Source organism: Trachurus trachurus, assembly GCF_905171665.1.
Source record: "Trachurus trachurus genome assembly, chromosome: 14".
Taxonomy (NCBI): Eukaryota; Metazoa; Chordata; class Actinopteri; order Carangiformes; family Carangidae; genus Trachurus; species Trachurus trachurus.
Window position 1 is genome coordinate 11,984,000 of NC_139903.1, and position 22,276 is coordinate 12,006,275.

Here is a 22,276-nt window from a genome sequence, read left to right on the forward strand (position 1 = left end):
GTGTGGTCATACAGTGTTGTGTGTACACCACTGTTCTCAGTGTATCGCTGCTAGTGATGAATGTGTTCATATGTGCACTTTGGGAGACCAAGCTGTGTTTGATTATTCTGGCTGTAGGAAAATGATTCTTCTTGGCCAATAACAGGAATTAAAAAGGCCTCCCAGCTGTGTTGTCTGTCAATCATCCTCACTTACACGGCTGCGCTAACAAGATGTGAGCGAGCCTGAAGTGATGTTTCTGACTAACAAGCTTTTTCTCACTGGTTCACAGTCGCAGATCCTGCTTCTAGTGTTGTACTCCCTAGCCCGCCCTTTCTTCCATCATCAAAGCTGTCTTCTAAATCAAATAAAAAAAAAGCAAAGCAAATGAAGGATGCTCTCATTTCTGTAACTTCAGACAGCCATTTCCTCTCATACCGTATAGCTCCTCTAATGAAGTGGTCAAGTGCTCGTTCGGTGGTGATGATTATTTTCTAGCCAGCGAGGCTCTGCTAAACAAGATAATGTTCTTAATTTGAATGTAAACAACAAAACAAAGCATCTAAGGCGCTCTTAGAAGTAAAGATCAAAAGTCAAGTAGAAACAGACCAGCAGACTGACATTACCATCCCATGAACCACACAGCATTAAATATTTGAATAGAAGAGCTCTTGTAATGCAAAGAGGTGAACTGGCAAGGCGGTGGAGTGGCCTTGTTCAGTTGCCAGAGGAAAGACTGACCCACATGATCTTTCACTGAGATCATGCACACAGTTACTTTTGGTGGCAAGAGGTTGTGGCAGTATTTTCCACTAATGCTCTTGGAATTAGCATTATCATACTGTATAAAAATGCAGTTAAACAAAAGTCATTTTAAGGTCAGCAACGTTTAGAAAGATGATTTGGAAAGAGGAGATTTCTGAGAATTACTGGCCTAAACAGAGTAAAGATGACTCGCCTACTGTACCATGTAGAACCATGTATTTAATGCAATTTACAGACAATGCAAATAAGATAAGAATGACCTTATTAATCCCCAAAGGGAAATTCATTTGTCAGCTCATCGACCATTTGCTGAAGAATTTAAAAGTCTTAAAGTGAATTAACATTTCACAAAAAGAAATGTCTTTGTGGGCCGGTGCATATTCTCATTTGTCCAGGTCATAGTATTTCAAAGGAGGTTAAATCGAAAGCAACTGGACTTAGTTATTTGTCTAGGAAACGTTTCACCTCTCATCCAAGAGGCTTCATCAGTTCATGTACGCAGCTGACCAGGCTGGGACTGGTCAGCCTGGTCAGCTGCGTACATGAACTGATGAAGCCTCTTGGATGAGAGGTGAAACGTTTCCTAGACAAATAACTAAGTCCAGTTGCTTTCGATTTAACCTCCTTTGAAAAAAAAAAAAAAAAAAATGTCTTTGTGTGCTCACTTTTTGTCACTGAGGCAAAATATCTGATGCTTTTGTTTACGTTTAGATTAATCCATGCATTGACTGCTTGGATAATTCATTGCATTTTTAAGAAAATACGGTTGGTATATTTGATGGATTGGGAGCACGTAGTAGATGAAATCCAAGCCAACACTTTGACCTAAACAAACTAGGCTAATTAAAATAAATGACAAACCAGCCCAACTGCAGCTGTAGCCACTTGTTTTTTGTTATTTATTTATTTAGTGGGGTTAAATATGTTGCACTGATGATGTACATTAATCATTTGCTTGCTTCTCTGTGTGTTTATGCGTTTGGTATCACCCTGCGTCATGATCATTGTTTGCCAAATGAATTGCCCTCTAGGGGCAATAAAGATTACTGGATAAGATGTGTTTTTCTTAACATTATTCATAGTTTTAAAGAAAAACCTGACAGTGTTTTTTTAAAGAGGCAAAGGACAGCTTTTGCAATCCTATTTGTTGATTATGAGAACAAGCGTGTCTACGGTGATTTAGTAATAATTCACACTACAAGGCCCGTCCTTTCAAAGTGTGATATGTGCCAACATCAGCACTTTGTCATTCTTATTAATGTGGCCCCACACAGTATTAAACATGATGGAGGGAAAATGGAAACCAGACTAGACGGGCAACAGTGGAAATTGTTATGTGTGTTATGCAGGATTATTAAACCAAATTGCACCATGTTCAAGGCCATATAAAAGCCTGAGGCCATCGCCTGCTCTGTTGTATGGAAATTCAGTCAGTTCTCTCTCTTTTTCCTTTTCCATTGTGCTCTGTCATATTACATTTCCATCCCAGGGGAAGCCAATCTCTCCCATCTCACTGGATTACTGCTCCTCTGCAGCCCCCTCGAGGACACCCGACCCTGAGAGGGGAGTGAGAGTAGACCCCAATCTGCCCTTCTCTGCCCTCTTCCACCCCTCTTTGCCCCCAAAGGAACACTGCCAGTGAGTCTCCACGTCAAAATGAGTCATTAGTTCTGTCTGTGAATCAAACCGGCAGCAATGCTTCCATATATAGAGCAGGAACAGGGAAGAGTGTTTATATTTGGTGGACATAATTGCAGAAAAAGGCTGAATATTAATCAAGAACCGATACAAACAGACAAATAAATAGTGACATGGGAACATCTGCATAGTTTTACAACTGACAGGGCTACTGAATTTCAGGCCACATTTGGCACTTATCCGCGGTAGCAGTTTGTCCACACATAATGAGGTCACAGCTACAAGTTACTAATTTAAGAACGCATGCTTGACAACCATACTGCTGCCTCAGTGCATCCTGACTGCCCCATGATATAATTTTGGTGCATATTACCATCTCAGTACAGACCAATGAATGCTGCTTCTGTTTAATTACGTTATTTTTTGCAAAGATTAAATTTCAACTGACCCTTGTCTTAAACACTGGTGCGTTGGGGTTCTTTATGTATATTTACATCAAGAAGTCAGACAACAGACATACAGTAATTTTATTGACCATGTTTAACGTTGTAACACCCACTTCTCCCTCAAAGTACTAAATAATCTCCTTAAATACATAAATTAATGCAATTATGCACTATATTGTTGTAAAGGACAGATAAATAAGTCAAGCAGGCAATAAGATGCATTAAAAAAAGAAAATAATATGTATACTATAACTGATATAATAAAGATAGTATATTTATTAGGTTTAATACAGGATGAGTTCAAACTCCATATCTATTGTCACTGCAGTCCCATCGTTAGGAATGGGTCTTGACCTGGCTACTAAGCGTCTCAATATGAATTTTTCATAACGTGCTATTTTGGCTATTCAGTGTTCAGATGATGATTTTATTAAATAATATTCAAAAACTGCTGCAAGGTCAGTTATCATTATTATTCTTGATCTTACGCTCTCTGTAATACAGCATGAAATGCATCTCTTCACTATAATACTAAGTTTAATACATGTCGAAGTAAGATGGCAGGAAGATTTAAACAACAAACAAACAAAAAACACACAAAATAACATTTATTTATATGCATTAGAGAAGGTTATGACGCTCTTAAATCAGAGAAAAATTAAGTGTGTCTGTGTCCTTTAAGCAAAGATAAAAAATATTCTCATGACCACCAGGAGAGACGAAGACAGTCTGAGTAATTTGATACAGGTCTAATTCAGGTCAAATCTTGTCTCCTTGGATTAAAAAAGAAGAAGAAATTGAGCTGGCAGTATAGTTCGTTTCTGGTAGGTGAGGACATTTCCTAAAAAGACAAATATTTGCATCAAAGCATAACATACTGTAAGTATTCAGTAGACACCAAAGCAACAGAAAACTCTGCCTCCCTGTTGTTGAAGTCCTTGGGTTTTTTTTTCCTCCACAGGGAGAAGTGGGATTAACCAATTAACACCCTGGGTGTCACAGTAAGCTTCTGAGTTGGTAGGGCATTTCATAGTGTAAAACCTTATTATGATGACACCGTCAGAACTGATTTGAAGAAAGAAATGTCACTCAATTGCGAGGTGATTGTTGACAGACGTTTAAACAAACTGGAGTGAAAATTGATTCAAGTTTATGAGGTTCAAGTTAAGGTCTGCTCAGTTTCCTGTATGTAGGATTTGTACAAATGTATTATTAATTAAAGCATTCTGTAGATGTAGCAGTTCACTGTGCTGGAAAGAAGAATAACAGGCCAATTTGCACAGATTTTCAGTCTAAAACAGTGTCTGTCAGTGCACAGCAGGCTGCCCTGGGAGAAATGTACTGCAGCGGAAATGAACATGTCTTCTCTGAAACTGTCGAACATGGGCTCAACAGAACAGCAATTACAGGCAAAAAAAATAAAAACAAGTATTCTGTATTAAAATCCAGGAATATTTTTTTATCTTTAGTTCATAATATTCAGTTCCGCCTGTTTGAAGAACTGCCTCTTGAAGAACCACAGAAATGGTATCACTCTAATGTTGCTCCTGAAATTTCAAAAGAGAGGACCACTTTCTGGTGAAAAGCTCTTTGGGGAAAAATGGCAGTCTATTACCCTCGCTGCTATCTGTAGCATTTTGTGCTCTGGCGCGTCGTCGGATGATTAGCATATGTTTTACTGGATTAAAAGCATGTATGAATCATTGGTGCCACATACAGCTTACGGTGGTGAAGAAATGCAAAAAAATGCAAATGAGTACTAGTGGCCTCTCCAGGATAGTGTCTGTGTGTCACAATCACCAAAGTGGAAAAGCGTCATCCTTTGCGGAGCATGATTGTCTCATAATAGTCCATTGAATAGTTGCTGAGATACTACTCATATTACACAGGAAGTCCAGTGGATCTACAATGTGAGCAGTTAGAAGGTCACAGGTTATGACTGGTAAGAATATGGAAGCAGAACTAAAAGTTATCTGCACATAACACAGCAGAGTGTTTATTTTCCACTATAAAAAACTCAAAAGTTAAAACACATTGATTTGTAACCACGTTAGCGATTGCTTGACCTTTCATCTAGCACTGTGCACAAGAATAATGTAGAAATGCTACCTACATTTGTCTGGTGACCTTCTTCTTGCACTATAGAACTCATTAGCAACTTTTCTCTTGATGCTATGTTAGTTTTTTAAGGCTGAATTGCTGCAGCATTGTCAAACAATCAGCTGCTGACACATCTCAGTCACCATTCTTGCCACCTAAGTCTTAGCCCTCAGTCCTGACAACACCTGACAAAACTGCGCTCCAGCTCCCTGGCCTTTTTCAATGTACAGGTAGTGCACAACTGGTTAGAGTCCATGGGTTGGCAGCTGCCCCTGGCTTCTATATGCAGAGGGCTGGTGAAAGCCATTGGACCTCAACCAGACGGACCAGTGAACCAAAATAATGAGCTGAAAGTGGCTGAGGGCTGCATAGAGCTGCAGAATGAGGTGTTACTTTCAGTGATGTTGGCAGCACTTGTAATTCTTTCACCTTACACAGAGTGATTTCATTCAGCAATGTCACCTAATGATTGACGTTTTTCACCTAGCAGGTTTCATTTGTTTAGTCATTGAACAACTGTTAAGGGCCACGCAGGGCTTGATTTGTATTGCTAATTTCCTTTGTATTGTTTTCCACCAGCAAATGAAAGTCCAGCTTTAGAAGAATATATCAAACACATGTGTTTTTACATAAATTTAGCAGCATGCATATTTATAGTCGTGTTGAACACCTAACTGCTAGTATGTTTTTTCATATTAATGTAATTTTTAAATGTTAAGTTTATCATATACATACATACTGTTGTAACACAGATTATTGCCCTTTAAAGCTAAATTTTGCATATGGTAGAAACACAGCAAAGGAGTCATCTTGTATAAAGATTTGTGACTATCCGAAGATAGACAAGGAGCTTGCAGCTCAAGTATTTCAGACAATGTAGCAATTAGGATTCCTTTCAAAGTTTATTGTCACCATTAGAGCTTTAATGGAAACATAAATTAAAATTAAAACCAGCCCAAATGGCTGTGTGACATAGAATATACTGTACCTAGATGCCTTAATGGCCCACAATGATATTTGGAGGCTGCACTGCAGACTGTGTGAGACAGTAAATACAGATAAATGTGGTTTTAAATAGATAAGATGCATGGGTATAGAAAAAAACAAACAAACTACACTTTGAGAGAGGAAAAATCGCTGTACTTAAAACTTAAAGCTTTCCTTTGTGCGGTGATTTAGGGGAATGTGCACTTCTGAAGTGCATCAGCACAGCAGTTCCATGCCTGACTGGTGCTGAATTATCTCCTGAGGCATAACAGACATGTTGGTATTGATTAGTTACTTTTCTGTCTTCTATCTGTCTGCAGCTCTACACCCAGCTGCCACACTTCAAAAGAAGCAATACAACCATTGTTGCTGTGATTACATAACTAAAACACAGTAAATTGTTCTTCTGGCATTTTGTGAATTCCACTGTTAGCTTTAGGCTGGAAACCATAACTATAGAAATACTTTGTCTAACTATTTTGCAATTGAACACCTAAATCATATAGTCACAGTGAAAGATATTCTCTGATAATAAGTGAAATTTGTTCCCTGGTCTGTTTGTGTTTTGTTTTATGGACCCATTTGTCTTTGGCTGTAGGACTCGGTGCAGTGCTATTGCTGCAATATTGTTGAGCAGTACCACTTTTCAAAATTGGCAGGTCCAGTTGCAGAGAACTGCAGAATCTTAGCAGAACCCTGCCTAAGCAAGCATGGCTGCAGCGTTTTAATCCTATTGTCTGGGTTTGAACTGTGTCTTTTCTGTTGCTTTCTTCTGTTTTATATCATGACGGCATTTCTCTGAAATGAATAGTTAATTCCGGGGTTTATATTCATTAATGATTAAGTATGAATATGAAGTTTAAAAAAAAACACATGAAATTGAATTTGACTCAGGTCTGACATGTGTCTTCTAGCTTCAGTAAAGTAAATGGTTTGTGTTTGACTGACTCATGCAGAAATCATCAAACACAATCACTGTGTTTGGGATGATATGTGACAGCACATGATAAACAATTTAGTTTTTTACTCCTTCTCATTGACTGTGACCAGCTGCAAGGTACATTCAAAAATAATTCCCCCCTTTATGTTTAAAGTGCTGCACTGATTTATTAGCATTGGATTTTCACGTATCATTGTTACATTTGTGATGCATGTTTTTTATGGGTCAGAATTAGTACAGCAGAAACAGAGATATGTCTTTTTTTATTTTTTTTTATTTACTCCTCCTTGTCATCATCTGAAGCTCTCTTTACCCATAGTTGTGCCACTGACTGTTAGGGGTAGGTCTCACTTGTTTTTAACTGCACCCCCCAGGTTTTTTTTCATTTCAAAGATGCTCAGCTCAAGTGAGATTACTTGAGGAATCACATCGCTGGTCAGAGACACAAAAAGTTTTATGCAACTTTTTCTCTGGTCTGCAGCAGGGCCAGCCCTTTAGAAAAAGCACCTCGCCAGAAATTTTGGACGACACTAAATCCCATAGGAGAAAGTCGCCAGTACTACCCTCCTGTAAGGGCAAGGTTGAACTTTTCCTCCTGCAGGCACACCTCGCTATGACTGTCTTTCAATTGACCGCAGAAAAGCCCCAGTGGATTAAAGCCAGAACCCTCTTGCTGCAAGGGGACAGTGGTAGCCACTCATCTCGATGTATTATGTGCTTACTTGACAAAAATAAGTTCCTAAACAAACATTATGTAACTTATGCAACCAGGGGTCTCTCAATCAAAACGGTAAGAACAAACATTGCCGTCATTGCCGTTAGCTTTGCAGTTAGGATTCCCCCTGTGTCAGTTGTTAAGGGGGTTTTCACTGAGGGGGCTTCTCTTCTCCAAAACAAACAAACAAACCAGGTGATTAAAACAGATAAAACACAGAGCAGTTTTGGCATTAGCAGTCAAGACGTAACACAAGATGTGTTGGAGAGGCGAGCTGAGCTGCTGCTATGTTTCCTGGGCTTTTTTCTCTGGTTGCTTCTTCAGATTAAAACATTTGACAAATAACATACTGTACATATTCTAAATAGTAATATGTTTTAAATGTAGATTAAAATCTCAGTTTTGTTTCTGGCAAGTAAAAATGAAAGAGATCCCTACCATGGAACCATGAATCCTCTCAGTTTGAAATGGTCTGGAACCATTTGGGATAATAATGTGAGCAGATGCCCCAACAAAATATATCATAGAGGTCTAGTCATTTTTCAATAATCCAGTGGGAAAACATTCCATGTGATGGCTTTTAAATGAACTTTGCAGCTCTGCATGCACTATTATGCATAATTTCTGCTGAAATGTCACTAACGGTGGTAAAATGTAACTTGGTGGCAGAACTGTGCCACCTCCATGAGGCTACAAGGCAGTTACGGCTGCTGTGAGCCCACATTTCCCTCCAGTATTGTTGTTAGACAATTTTCATTTTCACTCGGCATGTTTCTTCTTGGAGACATTTTAATCAAAGCATCTTTAAAGTACTCCTTGTTCTGCTTCTGCTTTTGACTGTTTATACGTCCCTCACTCACATGGTGAGCTTTTATCCCAAATTCTCTAAATCTCCCCCTCCATTGATAATTTATGAAACCATCCACAAGGATTTGTTTCAGGTTGTTGCAGTTCCCCTTTTATGTCCCTGAGTCTGTGTCCATGAGTGTGTGCATGAGTTTGTGCACATGAACATTTTCATTGGGACTCATGCTTCATTGCAGCCTTTCGTCATGTCATTGTTTTACTCGGAAACCTTTTATGAAGTTCATATTGTTAGGGGATTTGGAGACCATCAGCACAATTGGCAAAAGCATAATGAATGTTTTTCTATTTTCCGCTCTCTCATGGCCAGTTTGCAGTTGTGAAAAGGTTTAGATGCATTGAAGTTCTTTGTCTCGGCTGAAAACTGCCTTAGCTCTACACACTGAGAATTATACAAAGCTGTGGACAAATGAAGAGATTTACAGACAAATCAGCTGTCAGTAAATTCAGATTTTATTCAAGCTTTTCAAAATAATTCATTCAAAAACCTCTTTCATATTGCACATTTATTCTCAGGGGAAGCAGGTGAGGGGACATTTGAAAGGGAATAGTAACATCAACTGGAACTGATTGTGTATTAATCATAACAGTGCAAAGTGAATAGATTCTTGTGTGTAAAATGAGATAAAGAAGGCTGGCTCTGTTTAGCTATAAATTTCAAGCAGGCATGTTGACTACAAATAAACACTAACTTTGAAAAGTGATATTTATATAGATTTCTTATGGGTGATAGTAGCTGAAGGTCACAAAGATCAGGGGCAAATTGGAATAAAAAAACCCTGCTTATGTGCAGGAGAGAAGAGCTCTACTGTGCGAGAACCTCATTCGAAGTAATCTCCTTCTGTTGGGAGGAAGGGAATCATACGAGTCCTCTGCAAAGGCTTCTGCTGGTCACTTGTAACACAGGCTATGGCTATTAAACAGCACATGTCGGTAGGAGGTCTACACCTGCTGGATTTTCCTGGGCAGCCATTTGAACAGGGTCTTGCACAGCTTTTTGCTCCTCAGCTTTGACTTTGTTAAGTTCTTGATGACAACACTTCTGAGCAGGCTGAAGTTTAAGGGTTGGGACAGGTGCACGGAGAAAGCGTTGTTTCCCCTCGCCGAATGATTCAGAACCTCCAAGAAGCGTCTCTCCTGCTGCCTGAAGTCATACTCCACGCTGCACAGACAGACACGCAGCCCAGAATTAGTAAAGACCTCCAGATAGAACAGATGTGAAATAACAATCTATGCAATTTAGCTCTGCCAAAGAGTGCTAGGGAATACTTCCACTTGTCAGATCAGCTTTACCTTTTTCTATTCTGCAGAGTTTTTTTTTTTTTTAAATGTCACAAATCAGTGCAAACTGAGCTGGTACACTTCATTTTTCTTTTTTGTGGTAGCCCTTGTGTGGGAAGGCCTGTGCGTGTCAGATTTCGAAGTGGTTGATTGTTTTAGGCAGAAAGACATTCCCCAGCAGGATAGGCTGATTTTTCTGAAGGTGCACACGTCTTCTTGTTTGAGTATCCTTATCTTCTACTTGGCCTTCAAGCACCAGATGCCAACTCAACACCAGTCAGTGATTCAACTTACGTAACATCTTTTTGTCATGTAAAAGCACTTTTGAAAATAAGTGGATCAAGCGGGATGTTTTGAATATTTCAAGATAACGACAATTTTAGGTTTTCCTTTGCAGAGCAAGAGGCATTTTTCCAAAAGATGAAGAGAAAGCTTTTAGATTCCTTAGCCTCTCTTAGCCTCCTTTCCACATATAGTCTTTCTGGGCCAGTTGTGAAGATTTTTATTTTTCTGTTGCCTCCAACTGATGCAACATTTCATCTAATGGGTGCAAACCAGGACCAAAGTTAGCATATAGGAGCTAACCTCTATATTTCATGTTTAGTACAACAACAGATGTGACAAAAATTCATGTAAAAATATCTGTAAAAGCTTTTCACAGACTAGAGGCAAACATCTGTTATTACCTTTCAAAAAAAAAAATACCGTTTATCTACTGCAAATATCCAGCAGTTCTCGTTTTTTGTCAGAAAAACTGATGTGAACATATTAAAAGTAGAATATTTCTTTTAAAGGCTAAAATATTTGGTCTTGTGTTAAATCAAATCGCCTTTTATGCAAATGAACAGTTCTAACAATGACATCAGTAAAGTGGTCATTATAAATAATTATGAATCCATCACACAGGCTGCTGAGGCAGAGGCACGACTCGCTCCTCTTTACTCGCCTAAAGTTTAGTCTGCATAAATCTGAGGAGTGACTATATTGAGTCACATAAGCGCTTAAAACGGACAGCTTCTTTCAAAGATTCATGGTGGACTTGGAGAGCAAAATGTAATTTGTACTGTGGAAAGAAACTAATGAATAGGACGAGGCTTTTTAAAATCAGTAGGCTGGCAGAAAACTGCTCATCAAGTAAAGTGGCAAGTAGCTCTAACCTTGTGTTTGTGAAGATGTAAATAAAAGGTGAATGCTGAAATTGCTCTTACATGTTCCTGTGTGTGTATATATATATATATATGTGTATATATATATATATACACACACATATATATATATATATATATATATATATATATATATATATATATATATATATATATATATATATATATATATATATATATATATATACACACACATATATATATATATATATATATATATATATATACACACACATATATATATATATAGAAAACAAGGTGGAAACTGTCATTTTGTGCAACATTTTTAGTTAAAATCAACCATCCAATGGAAATGATGATATGATATGTCTCTTCTAAAATAATTAGATTTCATTTGTTACGGTTGTGTCATATAGTTGAGTTCTACAGCTGCTCTGATCACTTATCAACTCAGAAATGTCTCTGGTGTCTCACCTGTAGACTATACAAGCTGTCTTCTGGCAGGTGGAGCAGTTTTTGAGGTCCTGTCCGGTTTTGAAGCATCGCCGCCTAAAATAAACAATAGGAAATTACATAATGTGACCAACTTCCCAAACTCCCATCCTTTCATTATGTACAGTTTAATATTCTCTCCACTCATCCCCCCGGTCTGATATTCGCCCAGACTGTCGCTGAGAGCAGTGATGAGCTGTATAACATGCATTATGTCAGACATCAGTTGGTTATTAGGAGCTGGTTATTCTGAAACATGACCTCAGAGGCAGTCACTGCTTATTAGCACACTACAGTGGATGAGAATGATTGACAGAGACACATTGCCAAGAGGCCGTTTTAATTCCTGTTATTTGTCCCAGAAGAGTTATATGGCTAAATAAATCTCTGGGAGATGTGCCCCTTTGAAATGCCCAAGTAGGTTTCTGTCACACTGAGGCACACGTCCACAAACCTGTTTGCAAACTTGCAGCAATGTTCCAGCTTCACATCATCACACTATGAACCCGGTTTTAGAGCAGATTTAACCAGCTTTAAAATATTCCACTTTCGTACTCACCTTCAAATTATATTTGTTGTGTTAGATCACAGTGTGAATAGTAATTAGTTTCTGTTTTTAGGGCTTTACCTTAGTTGAACCAAAGTGGATACTTCTGTGTTTCAAAGTCATCAGGAAGTTTGTCAGTTAGATGCAGCCAAATAAAATCTAGCAAGCACTGTATAAGGGAAAGTTATCTTTGATCATTCCCACTAGTAAACATCTGTAAAGCAAAATTGATCCCTGTACTGCATCAGTTGTCTAAAACAACATGCTGTATATCTGCAGCCGAGAGCTTGGATTCCTGTTTCTGTAAATTGTCTGATGTTACCATTGCCGTAATCGGTCATTTTGCCACTGATCTATGATGGAAAAAAAATCGTATAATTAAACAAACGCACACAAGTTGGTCAGACAGAAAAGCAACTTAGTTTGCCAATGAATTACAAAGCCACTGAGCGGTTCCAGTAAACGCAAGTCATGACTCACTGGAAAGCCAAAGATCAGCACTGCGGGACAGCTTTTCCACTAATTCCCTCCGCCAAATTCTGGCAGCTGTATCGGACTGAACGTAGCATATTAATCATTTACAAGTGATATCTGACCCTTCAGGTTCAGTATTTGCTATTCAGAATGTTAGATATTCAGGTAAACTTCGAGTTAAACATGCGGCGATGTGAGTCATAGAATAATTCTATTTGTTAATGAGTTTCATCACACAAGCTGGTATTGTTGATCCTGCACTGTTTTGTTTGCACAACAAAAAGCAGTAACTGCACCCCAGCCCCCTCATACACACATACACACAGACACACACACCGGTGCAATCTCTTACCCGCTGCTGGGACTGTGGCACGTCTCCAGGTCATGGATAATGTTAAGCAGAGTAGTGATCCTGTCCTTGTTGGCTGCCAGGCTGGCCTCCACAGTCTCAAGCCTCTGCTGTAGGGCTGCTGATCTGCAGCACTGTGGGGAGGGGGGCAGCAACAGGGCTACATCAGCTGGGTGGGAGTGAGCCAGGCCCGAGTCCTCTGGGCAGGGCCGGGGGGGAGCAGCAGGGCTAAACTTCGAATCCGGCCTGGCGATTGACTCGGCCTCGCAGGACTGGAGGCAGGGAAGGGATGCCAAGTGCTTTGTTGATGGAGGCAATATGGAATTACATTCAGGGCCTGTGTGTGCACAAAGCTCTCCCACACTGCTGAATGGGGCAGGGGAGGCGAGAGAAAGCGCTGCACCTGCATGTGCCTGCGGTGGCGGTGGCGGTGGTGGTGGTGGTGGTGATGATGATGATAACATCTCTGAGTCTTGGTGGGGAGAAGATGGGGTGAGGGGGCCGACATGTTTTCTGGCGTTTGCCGGTGACGAGCTAATGCAGTTTGTTTGTGCAGTGACGACGGATGTTGAGTAACTGGGATGTGCCTGTTTATCTGCATTGGATTTAAGCTTAATTTTTGCATGCCTGGCTGATACACTCAGGGCGAACTGCACTTCTGCATTTGAATCTGTCTCATGGGCTGTTTTCACTGGCGGGCAAGTGGCACAGTGTCCCTTGTGTTCTGTTTTTGTGTTTCCTTCATAATGTGCAGGCCTTTGTTGTTCCATGTTTATGCAGCCCTGTAGACAAGAGCTGCTTGACTTAATTAGGGAAATGTGATTCTGAAGGTTAGTGACCTGTGATAGGTTTGAATTTTCATGGTCTTTTGACTCATGCACGACTAATTCATTGATTAGATTACCACCAAATGTGTTTTTATCAGCACATGATTGAGTATTGGGTTTTGTTATCGATTTAAGCTTGTGGGCGCTCGCATCACCGCCTCCGTTATGATTTGTTGATACGTTAAGTGGCTCAGATAATGACAGTGCAGTTGTTACGGAGATGTTTTCCTGATTGGAAACATTACCGACACCCGACTCGTCTCCGGTTTGAGCTCTGATTCCCGTCTCTCGTGTGCGACTTGGTTTATTGATGTGCGGTGATTCATTACGACTGAGTTCCTCTCGCCACATGTCTGCCGATTGAAGCAAAGTTGTACTCGATGCACAAACATTACTTTGGTTTTCCGAGCTGGTTGTATTTGGTGAATATTTCAGACTCACCGAGGAGTTCCCGACGGCATGACTTTTGTTCAGAGTGCTGTTACGTGTAGTTGTGGACCTGGGAGCTGCACTTGAAGAGAGTCTAGCTCTTGAGAGTAGAGGTTTAGTTGCACTGGGTGCTATGTTTAGAGAGGCTGTAGATACATGAAGCGTAGGCTCGGAATTTGAGGAGTTGGGCTGAATGATGTGAATTTGTCTTAGCATTGATTTAGCATTATGTCTAGTGCTGGTACGCATAGTTTGATCTGAAATAGCGTTATGATACTGTGGAATGGGAATGTTAAGATATGGCATTGTTGTGTGTGGTGTTTTAGCAAAAGTGGGCAATGCAGTGGGGTTGATGTCAGCTTCTGAGGAGAATGTCTCTTGTGGTTTCTGACCTGGATTAGGTGGCGGACTTAAAGGTGCATGTCGGGCATTTGTTTCTGCATTGAGAATCGGGTCTGACGCATCGGTCGCCTTTGATAAAGTCTTTTGTGGACTATCAGTCGTGTTGGTTGCCATGTCCACAGTCTCTGCTGTGTGTGTCGAGTGTAGCAGCGGGGTTTCATGTCGAGCATCAGCAGCTTTAGCAGGTACGCTCTTTGTGGATGACTGTGCAGAATTAAAGGACCGGGCTGGTTTATGTGTGTTGGATGTGTTTGAACAAGGAGGCGGCGACAGAGTCTTTTTGGGTGTAGCGTGCACAGACACACACACATTTCGCGGCGCGTCGCACTGCGTGGAGTTGCGTTGCGATGTCTTGACGGGCCTCGGATAAGTGTGTGAATGTGGGTTGTTGGGCCTGGTAGCCGTGGCCATCCGCGGGGTCAACGTGAGACTCGTCGGTCGGGGGATCTTGCTGTCCTGTTTCGGACTTTCAAAGGTTTTTAAACTTGCCTCATCTCGCCTCGTTTCGATCGTCGCTTTCGTGACAGTGATGCTCTTAGCGTGTAGGATGGCTGCGGGTTGGGCGGACGTTGCATCACCAACGGCGTGCATGTGCGACAAAGTGACCAGATTGCCTCTAGAGTGCACCGGACATGCAGGATGTGGTGTTTTTCTATATCTTAGTTCTTCTTTAAGATAGAAAATGTGTGGATTGGCTCTAACGTGCGTCCTGTTTTCTCTGCTTGTGATGTGATGCCGAGTTAGCTCGAGGTCACCATTTCTCTCGATGTGGGGCATCTGGAAATGTGTGGTGGTCGACAGCGTGGTGAGGGCCGACTGGAACGGGCAAGCATCGGCAGCGGGGCTGCTCCCCCCCGAAGACTGTTTCCCTCCACAATGGCTGCATATTCTTTGTGTGGCATCAAAAGGTCTGGGCGCAGACAGCAGCAGCGTCTTCCCACACCGTTCAGCATAATGACCCTGCTGCCTGTTGTGGTCTCGTCCGCGAGAGGTTGCGCTCTTCGCGGGCTCGGCTTCATCGTTATCGACGCTGATCCCACCGATCGCCTCCGAATCGACCACGCTGCCGTTGGTGTAGCGGGCCGCGGATTTCGCTTTAGGCCTGACGTTGGTTACATTCCCTGCAAAGTGTGGGTTGGTCTTGATTGCCCTGGCATAGCAATAAGTCCCACTACTGTTCCTCTGACTGCAGGCCACATCCTTAGAGGCTTCACCTCCGAGTGCTTTGAAAGTCACTTCCTTTTTGGTCTTGGATTCCCCACTTTTCTGTTTTAAAATAGCCCTTTTCTCCTTGTCACTCTTTGTTAGCAGTAATATCTCCTTGTACTCGGTTTCCTTGGCAATATTGCTGTTAGATGTTTGAGTAATGCAATCTGATGGCGTGGCGAGTGTATCAGTTAGCTGTACACCGTGCTGGGTAGGTGGTCTGCTTATCCCCGGGGACGTCTGAACACCAACGCTGCAATGAAGCCCCCACGTCTGCAGCAGGGCTCCTGCGCTTCTGTCGCCTCCTGTCGTCTTCAAACCGCGCACTCCAACCAGAGCAGGAACACCTAAAACTGGAACCGGAGTCGTCAGGTCGGCCGCCCGTCTCCCCATTACCTTGTCGGACCGACTCAATAGTCTGATAACACAGGAGAGCGGCAGCGTTTCCGCACCATTACATCCGTCTAGAAGTTAAGAGAGGAACAAGTTTACAGTGAGAAGCATTGGAAAACGGTGCTCCTGAAAAGAAATCCATGAGTAAGCAGGACAAGTTGAAACAATGCGCAGGCCTACAAATGAGACAAGCAACTGCTTCAATACTGCAGAAGTGAAATATAACTAGAGTTGTCAAAAAATCAATTGCAGATTTGGGATGAGACGGGGAGAATTATGCTCTCGCTTTCAAACTTCTCTAACACAGTGTGACTGCAGAAGGAGTGGGAATGACAGTCTGTTAATGCTGATAATAAGAGAGGACTGTGGCTGTGAAAACAAGTGTTCTATATTATATTAGCATTTCAAACATACCGCACAGATCCCCCTCTCAAGTGTCTGACAGCACACAGAATAATACATTTGTGGAATAAGACCCACAACACAGCTCCTGTGATGAACTCTGTCTCCTCTCTCATTGTAATGTCTGTCATAGTGAGCTGCTTCCACTCTGTCGTCCTCCACATGCAGCTCACCTTGGAAGAGGCCGTAATGTATACCGATGCTATGGTATAGACTTCATTAAGCTTTGCGTACATTGAACTGGAACACCCCTTCACAAAGAGGGGGTAGTTAGTGTGTGTGTGTGTGTGTGTGTCACCCATGAAATCACATGTGCCAGTTTTACTTGTGCGTGCAGGAGGTCATTTTAAGGATTTCCGCAACAACAGTTCATCAGTCAACAACGCGGCGATAATGTGTGTGTTTGCATGTGAGCAGGCGTTTTGTCATTGTACAGCAAAATACCCCCTGTGAATGTGTGCAAGTGTGCGTGTGTGTGACAAAAATTGCATGCAAACACAAACTGACACGGCTTCCTTCAGTCTTCATCCAGGGATGTCCAAATTGCAAAAAAGAATATTTAGTCATCTCTACCTGTAGGGACTATTATTGTGGTTGTTGTGTCATCTAATGTTAGTTGCGCTCAGTCAAGTGACCTATGTCTGTTGTCACTGTCTAACACTAAGTGACAACTGTCCTGCCCTGTTAATACACCATTAAATCTCCTTTGCAGTGGAGAAAAAATAAACACATCCCTGCAGTGCAACACACTTTTTTTTACTGATCAGGACTAAAACAAAATGAAAGGCTTCAGCAGATTTACTATTTCATGTGTTTCTGCGATGCCATTATCAGTCATACCTGAGTGTGTGCGTGATCCTGCTGCAAAGATGTCTTGTTTTCTTGAGTCCAAATGTCAGGAGCTATACTGTAGTTTCTCCGCTCTCTTGTTTGTTTGTCCTCCTCAAGGTTTGAAGTCACTTTGTCATTCATAAAATCCCTTGTTGGTGTAATTCAAACTCAGAGTCTGCAGGCGGCTGGTTCTGCAAAGCAATGCTGCTTAATGAGCCTCTTTTCCACTGCTCAGATTCTGACCCAATCTCCCCTTTATTGATCAGGCATAAAAAAAAGATAAAAAAAAGCTGTGTCCTCACTGTATCCTCTTCCCTTGTTTTGGTCCTGCTGCTCCCATGCTCACTCCATAATCACAACACAGCAGTATGCTACTGTAAGCTGCCCTCCAACACTCTGTCCTACTATGTCTTGCCTTTTTACCTCCTCCTGCTCCTCCCTCTCCTCCTCCTCTCTCTCTCTCTCTCTCTCTCCTCTCTCTCTCTCTCTCTCTCCCCCTCTCCCTCTCTCTTATTTCTGCCACTACCCTTCTTCCCAGAATGCATGCATCCCTGATCTACAGCTGGGTGGAGAAGAGAGGGAGTGCAAGTGAGAGACAGAGAGAGAGAGAGAGGAAGTGACTTGCATCAGTGGGGTAGGGACTGTGTGTAAATTACCACGCAACTTAAAAAGCAGGAAAATGAGCTGACAGCTGTAGTAAAAAACAAATGTTCATGTAAACAAAGCTGTAGAAGTCTGAGGAGGCATGAGGGTGTAATTTTACTGAAAACCGTATTTGGTTTGCAAGTCCTATATTTAAAGTGTAAAGGCTAACACTGGCATGATGAAACATTACTTTTACATTCTTTCATGGCAGTGGTTAAGTTTTTATCTAGTTTTTTTTATATATATAGTTTGTTATTTTATGTAAATAGCCTTTTGTTGATCTGTTAGCAAACAAATTACTGCATCTGTTTTCTACCAGTGTCATTAAAGGGATAGTTCACCCAAAATTCAAATTTCACTCATTATCTACTCACCCTCATGTCGACTAAGGGCTGGGAGAATTTTCAGAGTCCTCCGTGCCTTCTCTGAGTTACGGGGGGGTCCACGCAGCAGTATTTGTCCATATAATGGTTGTGAATGGTGCTCACTTTTCTTCGTCCAAAAAGACACACCAAAAAACATCCAAATACCTCCATATTGCTCGTCTGTAATGTCCCTCTTGTATTGAAGCCCCAACATGAGAAATTGATCTGCCGGTTGCACTGACACAGGAAGAGCAGTGAACTGAGACACTGGGAGCTTCCGCTACAAACAAGCTTAAAATATAGACTTATTTAATTTTTTTCTGAACAATTTCTCATGTCGGGGCTTCAATACAAGAGGGACATTACAGATGTTGGATGTTTTTTGCTGTGTCTTTTTGGACGAAGAAAAGTGAGCACCATTCACAACCATTATATGGACAAATACTGCTGCGCGGACCCCCCCCCCCCCCCCCCCCCCGTAACTCAGAGAAGGACAGTGAAAATTCTCCTAGCCCTTAGTTGACATGAGGGTGAGTAGATAATAATTGAAATGTGAATTTTGGATGAACTATCCCTTTAACCATGATTTGTATTTGCCCTGATATGAAGCTGGTTTCATTTTTGTGTTGCATTTAATGTTGAGTAATAAGAGTTCATTTATCATTAATTCATTACTGTCCATTTAATTTCTTCCATTATGACTGCTGTCCGACCTCTGGGTATACAATCTGATGTTAGTTTGTGTTGTGTGCAACATCATCAGAGTCGGAGCAGGGCTTTTTATTATTCAACATGGCTATTACACTTCTCTCAGCAGCATTCAAAGCCTCGCGCACATCATAGTTTATCACAGCTATTCCACTTCAGGCACTTTCACACATTGATTAAAACAAACAACAGTAGTGGAAAGTAACCATGAACGTTTGTTCAAGTACTGTGTAAGTACAATTAGGTACAATGAGGTATCTGTAATTTATCTGAGTATCTCATCCTTTATTTCGCAGGCGCATATTTCCCTTTTACCCACATTTATTTGATGAGTTGGCCTATTTGATTGTTTGCAGTAATACTGAAGAGTCAGATTTTTCAGAGGTGGCCTTAAGATAAGACTTCAGCAATAAATAAAATCGGCTGCATCACTACCAGCTACAACATTAGGTGATTAATGGAGATATAATTTTGAATCAATAACGTAATAAATCTTATTCTGTAATGCGTTATTGTAAAGAAAATAATACTTTCAGTGAGTTTACTCGGTGAAAATATTTAAATGCATCACTTTTACTTTCTATATTGTATGGTTCTTTTCACTGAAGTTACAGTAAGTGAGTAACAACATAGGAACAGTTACAAATAGATGCCAGTGATGACACATTTAATTTAATCTAAATGAAGCAAATAAATGAGGCTACTGGTGTATAGGAATAATGATACAGTACCTTAACAAGTCAATCAAAATGTATGCATAGTAAGTAGAGATTCTTCTTCTCACACAGAAATTCCATCACAAGCCGATGCCCCGCAGCTCACGGGAAATTCAATTATCTATTGTGCAACTCCAGGACAATATATAACGGGAAGCAGCTTGTCAGTAATCGCAGCACTCTTGATCTGCAGCGAAAGTACAGCTGTATCAAACTGTCCCGCGGTGAGCTCTGTCACAACAAATTCTTGTTCTGCACAACAGCAAAGAGTGGTGGAGTGTGTTTGACAACTTATGCGAAGACAACAATCAAGACAAATTAACACAAAGTCAGGGAAAGTTGTTTCAAACTTTCATGACCTGAAAAACTGCCCTATTTTCATTTTCCGACACCAAGAGCACTGTGATGGAGGCCGCTGTGTGACAGCTGATGAGCAACATGATCATCTGTCAATCTGTTCATAGGATTCACTGAACCCACAAAGAATCAACCTCTTGGTCTGCTTTGGTTTAATCAGACAAAACTGGAAAGGTCTTTTTTTTTTTTTTAAATGTTTTTTAATTAAAAAAAAAAATGAAAATCTGGCTGTTGAGAAGAAATGTATAAGTATGTAGATAATGACAGAACACATACTCACGACCCATATGTATTGATACCAGTAAATGTTTCAGTCTTTTCCAATATCAGGTGGACATTTCATTTCATTTCATTTTGATTTATTCCGTCCATGGTATACATTCTTCACATGGTTGCACATATTTACATAGTCACCATGAATGAAAAGGAGCAGGATGAAGAAAACTTGTAATACCTGCCCCTCTCCGTTACTATAATTACATTGGCTTACTTCAACACCAATATTATACTCTATTTCAAAATATTAAAGATGATGAAACATAGTAAGGACAAGAAAACAAACAAAATAGCAGCAGACATCACTTGTCTATCTTTTTCCCTTCTTTTTCTCTTTCTCCTTCTTCTTTTTTGTAGACGCTTATCTTTTCTTTTTTTAAACATTTTCTTAAACAGAGACATCCTTGCTTTGTGAATGCCATAATTTTACACCTGCAACAGAAATACACATTTGTTTTAAGCTTATCCTTGCAATTGTATGTTTAAAATCAAGCTTCAGTCTGTTTGGCATTTGACAGTAGTTATCACTAAATATTGAAAATCAAATGACAATAAAATTGACATAACAATAAAACAGTTCCTGCAGTGTCATAGGTTGATACTTGAGGATGCATTGCCTTTATGTGCTGTGTTCAGTAGATTGCACTCATATTCCATCACTGCAGCTCTGGGGAACATGTAGCTGACTTTGTGAATAGAAAATTCTTCCATAGCCTCGAGGTGATTACACAATATTGTATCAGTGAAAATTCCTACTGTGCCTTAATAACATGGCGCAACAGTTTTACTGACACTGTAAGAGTTTTGTGTGGTTTGCATTTATTCATCCTAACAGTTGGTATAAGGGTGTATAAATATTAGAATCAGCTTCTTCCCCTTCTATCTCCCTTTTAGAGTCATTTTGCTGTGATTGATGTGTGTATCTGTTACAGTAAAATGGGCTCACGATGACTCATGACTTTAACTGAGATGAAATTGAAAAAAAAAGATAAATGGTTGAATAAAGAAGGCTAGGAGAAGCTGTGGAGTACAGCATTTGGTGAGTACTGTACAACATTAAATATGCCCCCTGTTAAAACCACTGACACTTTATATGTCATAGTTAGATGTGGATTTCAGTCCAAAGCTTAAAAGTTATGTCGCCTTTACGGTGAATAGTGAATTTATCACAAAGGAGCCCATATTTCCACTGTTCATCCAGGTTCACATTTGTATTCAGTGCAGATTTATAAACATTTTCAGCCAGTAGAATAATAGATACATAAGCTGAATGAAGGATTTTACATTTACTTAAAACTGCATTTAAACAAATAGGTCACTAAGAAGCGGGTGAACATCAAACCGAGCTTTGAAGTATGATTTTATCTTACAATTTGAGCTGTGGGTTATTTTTTAAAAACAGTGGATGGTGGATTTGATCAATTCTGATAGCACAAATACATACAAAACATTCTTTGTATATTTTGTTGGAATTTTATTGCATTGCTTTTCAAAGCCATTTCACTCCAGATATCTGATGTCATTTAAAAAAACAGGAAAAGAAAGTAGAGAGGAAAAATACTGCCACTGTAGATCCACAGAGCCTAATTCAACTGATATTAATGGGTATGTGATAAATAGTTTAACATTTATTTATTAAAAATGCAGGATGTGAGATAATGAGACTAATCAACCCAAACTTATAGAGTAATTGGGTAGTTTTCTGCTAATTATTCACTGTATCTTTGTTACCAAGCTTTTTTCCACACACATACAAAAGAAAGTAGGATTTTACAGTCCAGTGTTACAGAACATGAACAATATGGGTCAGCTGCCAGTTTCAGCTTTCATCAGCAGGTGGCAGTGTTGCTGGACAGATGGACTTGAGGAGGCATGAGGGTGTTTGTGAATGAATGATTTCTCCAGTTTACAGACAGATGGAGCCCTTGTTGCAGACATCAACAGTTTCCTGCTTCATACACAACATTGAACATGAGATCTCTCTGTTCAAATGGAGGAAGGATTAAGTTCTACCA